The sequence below is a fragment of the Penaeus monodon genome, chromosome 19 (genome assembly GCF_015228065.2).
Source record: "Penaeus monodon isolate SGIC_2016 chromosome 19, NSTDA_Pmon_1, whole genome shotgun sequence".
Taxonomy (NCBI): Eukaryota; Metazoa; Arthropoda; class Malacostraca; order Decapoda; family Penaeidae; genus Penaeus; species Penaeus monodon.
In genome coordinates, this window is record NC_051404.1 from 45,050,062 (window position 1) to 45,050,661 (window position 600).

Here is a 600-nt window from a genome sequence, read left to right on the forward strand (position 1 = left end):
GGCCATCCCATGGCCCCAAGCCCTTTCCACGCCCTGGTGCTCACTCCACGCCCCTCTACCTACCCTTCATCCCACTCTGCGTCCCCACTTCTACTCCATGCTCCCATGCCCTCTCTGTGCCATCGCGCCCACTCCACTCCCACGCGTTTACTCCACGCCCCCACCTCCACTCTGTGCCTTCACGCCCACTCCACGCCCCTCGCACGCCCTGTCTCCCACTCCACCCCAGCCATGCCTAATCCACACCCCACGCTCACTCCATCGCTCTCCCGCCTCCCTCCCACACGCCCGCCCCTCTCGACGCCCTCTCTCCAGCGGCGAATCCAGGTCGAGAGATGTGATAATTAGGGATTTGCGTTCCGTTGACATCAATTGACGAAGGCATTGTTATGTCCTGCGCCAGCGACGGCTTTGATGCCAGGGCCCAGCTGGGGCAATAATCAATAATTCTCTAAGGGTAAACACGGCTTTGTCCGGCATTTTCTTCTGTTCACACGGCGATGCAGAACGCCATAAAGAGATGCTCCCTTTTTCACTTCCTTGTCTGTATTTCTTTATTCTCAAGGGATCGTCAATACCGGCTAATGAAGGGAAGGCAAT